Here is a 7,654-nt window from a genome sequence, read left to right as displayed (position 1 = left end):
TGCTTTCTTTGTACAATTTATTTCTAGTTTTATACCTTTGTGGTCTGAAAAGTTGGTTGGTAGGATTTCAGTCTTTTGGAATTTACTGAGTCTCTTTCTGTGGCCTAGTATGTAGTCTATTCTGGAGAATGTTCCATGTGCACTTGAAAAGAATGTGTATCCTGTTGCTTTTGGATGTAGAGTTCTGTAGATGTCTATTATGTCCATCTGTTCTAGTGTGTTGTTCAGTGCCTCTGTGTCCTTACTTATTTTCTGTCTGGTGGATCTATCCTTTGGAGTGAGTGGTGTGTTAAAGTCTCCCAAATTGAATGCATTGCATTCCATTTCCTCCTTTAATTCTGTTAATATTTGTTTCAGATATATTGGTACTCCTGTGTTGGGTGCATATATGTTTATAATGGTTATATCCTCTAGCTGGACTGAGCCCTTTATCATTATGCAATGTCCTTCTTTATCTCTTGTTACTTTCTTTATTTTGAAGTGTATTTTGTCTGATACTAGTACGGCAACACCTGCTTTTTTCTCTCTGTTGTTTGCAAGAAATATCTTTTTCCATCCCTTGACTTTTAATCTGTGCATGTCTTTGGGTTTGAGGTGAGTCTCTTGTAAACAGCATATAGATGGGTCTTGCTTTTTTATCCATTCTATTACTCTGTGTCTTTTGATTGGTGAATTCAGTACATTTATATTTAGGGTGATTATTGAAAGGTATGTACTTATTGCCATTGCAGGCTTTAGATTCGTGGTTACCAAAGGTTTAAGGTTAGCTTGTTTCCTACCTAACTGTCTAACTTAATTCGCTTATTGAGCTATTATAAACACAGTCTGTTGATTATTTCTCTCCCTTCTTATTCCTCCTCCTCCATTCTGTGTTTTGTTCTGTGCTCTTTTTAGGAGTGCTCCCATCTAGAGCAGTCCCTCTAAGATACCCTGTAGAGGTGGTTTGTGGGAGGCAAATTCCCTCAACTTTGTTTGTCTGGGAATTGTTTAATCCCTCCTTCATATTTAAATGATAACCATGCTGGATACAGTACCCTTGGTTCAAGGCCCTTCTGTTTCATTGCATTAAATATATCATGCCCTTCTCTTCTGGCCTCTAAGGTTTCTGTTGAGAAGTCTGATGATAGCCTGATGGGTTTTCCTTTGTAGGTAACCTTTTTTCTCTCTCTGACTGCCTTTAATACTCTATCCTTGATCTTTGCCATTTTAATTATTATGTGTCTTGGTGTTGTCCTCCTTGGGTCTTTTCTGTTGGGAGTTCTGTACACTTCCACGGTCTGATCAATTATTTCCTCCCCCAGTTTGCAGAAGTTTTCAGCAATTATTTCTTCAAATATACTTTCTATCCCTTTTTCTCTCTCTTCTTCTTCTGGTACCCTTATAATGCGGATATTGTTCCTTTTGGATTTTTCACACAGTTCTCTTAATATTGTTGCATTCCTGGAGATCCTTTTATCTCTCTCTGCGTCAGCTTCTATGCATTCCTGTTCTCTGGTTTCTATTCCATCAATGGCCTCTTGCATCTTATCCATTCTACTTATAAATCCTTCCAGAGTTTGTTTCACTTCTGTAATCTCCCTCCGGATGTCTGTAATCTCTCTCCGGACTTCATCCCTTAGCTCTTGCATATTTCTCTGCATCTCTTTCAGCATGTTTATGATTTTTATTTTGAATTCTTTTTCAGGGAGACGGTTAGGTCTGTCTCTGCAGCTCCTCTCTCTGGTGTTGTCTGAACTATCTTGGACTGGACTAAATTTTTTTGCCTTTTCATGGTGATAGCAGTGGCTGTATGCAGGTTGTGGGTGTGTCAGCTTGGAGAAGAGAGTCCTTTCCTGCTTGCTGGATGTCTTGCCCTTCTCCACTGCCTTTGTCGGTTACCTGCACTCCTGGAGCAGCCACCGGGTTAGTCCCCTAAGCTTCTGTGGGCAGGGTCTCCATCAGAGCAGCACGGAGCCCTATGGTGAGTGGCAGGTATGCCAGATGCAGTCCTCCATGATAGCGGCACCCCTGTTGGTCAGCTGTGTGCCAGCAGCGGCCTTTGGATCTGGCCCTGGGAAGCTGTGCATTAGGCTGGGATTCCAGTTGGCTGCTGAGAGTGTGTCTGCTCCCTCTGGCTCCACTGCAGGTTCACACGGAGCTCTCCCTTGTGGGCCTCTACTGGGATCCTCTGGCTCCACTGCCACCGGTGCATGCGAGCTGCACCTGGGCTGTTCAGTCGCTGCTGCTGTGGGCTTGCATAAGCCTCTCCTGGTCCTGTCTGGCGTTGTTGGTGCACGCCATCTGCTGCTGGTCCCTTCCAGTGCCTCCACCCCTGGTGCACGCTGCCACTCTCCCGCTACTGGGCTGGTGTGTCGGGGTCCGTGCCAGTTGGAGGAACAACTGGCAGGCTGCTTAGTGCCATGAGGGGCTTCAGAACTGAGCTGCCTCCCTGGGGTTTAGGGCACCTAAGGTTCCCTGAGATTCCCAGCTGCTGGCTAAGTGTGCTGGGACAACTTTGTCCAGCTATGAGGTCCTTGTCTCTTTAAGACTTGCAGAAAGCACTCGCTTTTCTTTTGTCTTAGGGGCACCAGTTGAGTTTTGCTTTTCCATTTCTCTAATATTCAGCACCCCATGCACCTTGTGTCTGCATTACAGGTGTGGTTCCTAGAGCTGGTTGTTTAGCAATCTGGGGCTTTCACTCCCTCCCTGTTCTGACTCCTTTCTTCCCGCCAGGTGCTGGGGTGGGGAAGCATTCAGGTCCCACCTGGCCGTGGCTTGTATTTTACCCCCTTCGTGTGATGCTGAGTTCTCACAGATGTAGATGTATCCTGGCTGTTGTACTGCATCCATTGGTGTCTCTTTTAGGAATAGTTGTATTTATTGCATTTTCATAAATATATATGTTTTGGGGAAGACATTTACTCTGAACTACTCATGCCGCCATCTTCCTGTGATCCCCTGACTTATGCATACTTACTATTATCTCATACACAAATCACCACTGCTCTAAAATTGATCTTTACAGAGTAAAGATATGGGCATATGTACTCCTTTCTCATACTATGGTTTACCATCAATTTAAAACACTGGTTCTCAACAGGGTGAAAAATGGTCCTTTAGAGAGTATTTTGAAAATATGGGTGGAAATATTTATAGCCCGTAGCTGATTGTATTTTCCAAAACTGCCCACAACATTATCCCTCATTCCATATATTCTTCTTATAACGTGACTTTGACACTCATCTCACCAAAAAGTGGAATGTAGGTTCCATTGTCTTGAATCTAAGTGAGCTGATGACTTCAGAATAAGTGATGTTAGGTAACTTCACAGGTTAGGTCATAAAAGGTGATGTGGCACCCACTTTGCTTCCTTGCAGTGCTCCTGGAGCCCAGCCGCCATGTAGTGAGGAAGCCTAAGCAGCCACACAGTCAGGTCACTTCAGTGTGTCCTGCCCAGTAGTCCCAGTTGAAGCATCACCTTAGAGCCAAATCAATGACGAGGTGTGAGTAAATGAGCTTTCCAATGATTCCAGCCCCTGGCCATTTAGTCACTCTTAGCTGTCAAATCTTTCTGAGGCCTCAGATATTGTGGCATTGATATGCTGTCACTGCTTTGTTCATTCTGAATCCTTAACATGGAATTTGTAAGAGTAGTAAAATGGCTGTTATTTTAGCTACTAAATTTCAGGTTGTAGTCACCGGGGCACTGACTGAACAATAATATATTGGATTCAATGTAATTTTTTTTATAAATTGCTTTTATTTAGTTTCTATTTCAATAAGAGCATTATTGTTTAAAATAATTATTTATTAAGCAGCTGTATTACTCAGGCTTGTCCAGAGAAACAGAACCTATAGGATATATAACTATATAAACCCATTTATCTATAGCTATATGTGTACCTGTCTAGGAGGCTTTATTTTAAGGAATTGATTCACATGATTATAGGGGCAGGTAAGTCTGAAATTGGCAGGGCAGACCCAGGGGAGAACTGGTAGTGTGAAGTTAGTGTAGAGTTAGCTGTACACCTCACCTTTTCGTTTTAGGCTTTCAACTAATCAGATGTGGCTCACCCATACTATGGAGGCTAATCTGCTTTTCTCCAAATCTTCTGTAATCTCATCTAAAAAAGGATAAAGACCCTGCAAGCTGGAGAGTGTCAGGAGGACCTCTGCTTTTCTCTCTCTTGGCCGTGCCCCAAGGCCAGCCACAGGTGTGCAATTTATTCAGTCCTGGCAGCAGTTGCCAGACATGTAAATCCCCAAGAGAACACCCTTCTCTGAATAAAAGAAACCAGGAGAAGAATTCCTAGTTCTGATTATAATGGTTATATGAAAAGGGAAAGGAGCTAGAATAGTCAAAACAGTTTTGAAAAAGAAGAAACAAATGCAAGAACTCAGAATTCCTGATTTTTTTCTCTCTGTTGAGCAACAGTAATCAAGGCAGTGTGGTATTTGTGAAAGGATAAACACCTCACTCAGTGGGGCAGAATAAAGAGTTCAGAAATAACCCACCTAATTATTTTTACTGTATATAGATTTAAAATATTTTAAAACCAAAATTAATAAAATGGTTGTATATCAGCAATTTTATGTGGTGAAATCTAATACAGTAAATATTAATTTATCCAAATATTACATCACTATGTTGGGAGATTATACACAGGAGAAATGTCTGTGACAGTAAGAGTTAAATCCTGATCATCCATTATAGGTAGTCGATAGATCATTCCCAATATTTGAACTTAATGCTTTTAGATATTAAAACATTTAAAGATCATTTTAAAGCATGCCATTGAGTGATATGGAGATGTAAACAGAAGAAATGGTGAATTGAAAGTGGTTGTTTCCGTGCAGTGGGATTCTGAGGCAGGGAGACAGACAAGAATTGTTGACTGATAATGTATTACATAATGACTCGGAATTGTAACTGATTTAAGATCAGTGAGATTATAAAGGGTGGGAACTATTTTGGGTCAGAGAAAGAGTGAGGGCAAAGACTAGTTCCATCAAAGCAGGAGCTCCTAACTTGGAGATAATGGTGGTCTGGCGGGGCCAAGGGGCTGTAACTGAAATGAGCTAGAGCAGGGGGCTGTGGTCAGGAGCAGTGGGATGGTGGTTGGGCCAACAATGAATTTCAGGCTGGGAGGTTTAGACTTTGATTTCTGGAGGTTTGGAGCCTAGAGAGGTGAGTAGTTGCTGACTCTACCTATGTGACCTGGGGCATCCCTTATTCTCAATGTCATCACTGTACAAACAAATACATCATCTTTAAGGGTCACATCTGATTCTACGATAAAACTAAAGTTCAGGGTGATAAACCTGTGGCAATGGGAAGGGAGAGACACAAGTAGGTAGTCTAATTTGGAAGCATTACAATGACTCCTTTTACAGGCCCAAGAGAATATACTAGGTATTTATTTTGTGGAAGAAATCAAAGATAGCAGTAAGGCATATGAAAAAGGTTCTCAAATTCTGTGGTCTGAGGACTCCTTTTAAAAATTTCAAAAAATTTGAGGGTTCCAAAGAGCTTTTGTTTATTTAGGTGATATTGATCAATATTTACTGTATTAGAATAAAACACAAATGTACACAATCCCACACAACTTTGCATTCTATTTCTGAGAGTCCTAAGGCTCTCGTTGTGGCCCATTCATAGATTATGGGTTGAGAACCTTTAATATATAAAAGTTGGGGATTAGCATAGATGTATAAGGCAAATATAATTTTGCCTGAATAATTTGGATTGGGTCTAGAAAACAAACTACAAAACTTTGGTTTTATGTTGCTAAGCTAAAACATTCTTCGGTATAAATCATGTTACTGGACCAGATGACCTTTAAAATCCCTTCAAATTTAAGATTATATTATTCTATGATTCATCCTTATTGGCTAGACTGTTCTCATTTCATTGCTCTGTTGCACCACCACCCTTACTTCACTGGAATTATGTCCAATTGGCTTCATGTTTATTCCCCAGAAACTAGTCAAAAATTTATCTTCCAACTTTCTTTGCTTAATTTGGAAAATGTCTAGTGGATTAAAAAGTGTATTTCCAGGGAATAAAAAGTAATGGCAAATAGTTTACGTATTATACACATACATATTTCTAATGACAAAGAACAAGAGAGGAAGTGTTTTTGGCCAAAACATTATATTTTTACAATTCAGATATTTTTTTTTTAGTCATCACATTCCATCATTCTTTCTTGCACTACTTTTCCAAAAGATTTCCATTAAAAAAAAGACATCTAAGCCTACATATCAAATGAGCAAGGTCTTCTCTGCTTGTGAAGGGCTATCATGCCTTAAATCAGCATGCATGCACAGATATTTTCAGAAATGCAAAGAGAAATTTGTGACCTTGAACATGTCATATATCTTTCAGGAGTTTAGAAAAATTTGGAGGCAGACAGCTCACCAAACTTCAAATTTGTGTTTATGTAACATGAAATAGTCAGCTGATTCTTAGGAAATGCAGTCCTAAATATGGATTTTCCAAATATAGAAATGTTTGATATTAGAAAAGAAAAGGTTCAGACTTTATTTTAAAATTTCAAGGTTTATTATAGAGACAGAATCCAAATCTCTGAAGACTATGAGAGGTAGAATTTGTAGGTTTACTGGGAAGAAAATTAAATTCATATAAATGAATAACAAACTTGATTCTTTGCCTGAATTTTCTCAAAATGAGATTTAGTGTAGCCTCAAGCTTAAGTCAACTTAACTGGCATAGTGTTGTCTTACCAATTGCTTTTCTTTCTTGTCCTGCTACCTACCTAGCTTGACATTCTTGCCCTGTAAAATTCCTGATGACGTGCCCCAGTGTAACCTGAGCTGGCGTACTAGCCTACTCCTGTTAACCCAGTGGGGATCAGGGCTTTAGCAAGTCAATGCCTTGTTTCTGAGGGCAACATACATACTCTGAAGTCACTAAGGAGAGAGTCAAAGCCTATCTTCTGGCCTCTCCCTTTCTACACACATCACATCCCCTTCCCACAAAAAGCAAGCCTGAGTGCTGCATTCAGGTGGTGGGACCAGGCTGAGGAGGAACCAGCACAGAGCTGTCATCCCGACCTGAGCAGACACCTGCCTTACGCCTTTTCTATTACTGGTGTCAGAGTAAGGAAGGCGGGGAATCACTGTCTTTCTTCTACAATGTAGGGAGTTCTGGGATGTCCGTGGGAGAAGTAGGTGTTCTCTCTCCAACACGATCATCCATCCTCTCTCCTCTGAAGGTGTTGCGGTGCTCCACTCCCAAGCAATGGCTGTATTGACAGGTGTGAGTCAAGCACACTGAAAGAGAAAGGAGCGATGCACTCACAGTGCAAGGCTGATAGCTGGGAGCATCTTTCCCAACCTGTATGGTATTGGTTAGTTCATCCTTTTGCATTAGGGAAGGTTCCTTCTCCCTCCCAGAATAAATATACCAAGTGTTGAAAGAATACGGATCCAGGGAACACATAGATTGCTGGTGAAGTAGGACAATCATTTTGGAAAAACAATTTGGCACATGAGCTGAAACATGCAAACAATTTTCAAGCCCATTCTGAGGAGATGACACTAGACGAGGTGTAGCAGGAATGTTCCAGGCAAAAATGTTCAGAGTAGCTCTGTTCAGACTTCCAAAAAGCAGGAAACAACCCAAATATCAACAGGAGTACAAAAAATACTG

Source organism: Manis javanica, chromosome 13 (assembly GCF_040802235.1).
Source record: "Manis javanica isolate MJ-LG chromosome 13, MJ_LKY, whole genome shotgun sequence".
NCBI lineage: Eukaryota > Metazoa > Chordata > Mammalia > Pholidota > Manidae > Manis > Manis javanica.
Note: the sequence above shows the minus strand (reverse complement) of the source record.